This window comes from Pygoscelis adeliae, unplaced genomic scaffold (assembly GCF_000699105.1).
Source record: "Pygoscelis adeliae isolate BGI_AS28 unplaced genomic scaffold, ASM69910v1 Scaffold399, whole genome shotgun sequence".
Taxonomy (NCBI): domain Eukaryota; kingdom Metazoa; phylum Chordata; class Aves; order Sphenisciformes; family Spheniscidae; genus Pygoscelis; species Pygoscelis adeliae.
The window spans coordinates 1,614,069-1,614,554 of NW_008825609.1; the positions used below are offsets into that span (position 1 = coordinate 1,614,069).

General features: G+C 58.0%; 1 protein-coding gene across 1 annotated transcript in view; it reads right to left on the minus strand.

The window, feature by feature from the left end:
* The window catches only part of BAIAP2L2 (BAI1-associated protein 2-like 2), a 10,998-nt gene that overhangs the window by 10,089 nt on the left and 423 nt on the right, over positions 1–486 (minus strand). The gene's annotated exons all lie outside the window — the stretch shown is intronic.

Sequence of the window (486 nt, forward strand, 5' to 3'; positions counted from 1 at the left end):
GCTGGACGGCTGTGGTGACGTACAGCCGTGCACAAAGTCAGCTCCCTGCATTGGAGGTAGCTGGGACCTTTGGCTGCCCTGAGTCCTCTCCAGCCAGCCAGGAGAGGAGCAATGCCAGAGGGCAAGGTAGCTCGCTGGAGAGCCAAGCAGTCACCTGAAGATGGCTTTATCCCAAGGCCCCACACCCGCTGCAGGCAGGGGAGTAACTGCAAGGGGATCTGAGCAGCCTTTCCCCTCACCCCTGAGCCTGTTGGGGTGAGGGCCACCGCTTATTATCCAGGCATGAACACGACTTTTTCCTGGCCAGGATTTGGTGCACTGCCAGAGTCAGCAGCTTCCTAAGAGAAGGGATGGACTGCTTCAGACCAGCCTCTCCGCTCTTACCCGCTGTATGTATCAAAGGCGTTTAATGCCTACAGCTGAGAAGACCAGAGGCTGGAATAAGCAACTCCCCCTTCTCCCAGCCCTCACCACCTTGGTGCAGCA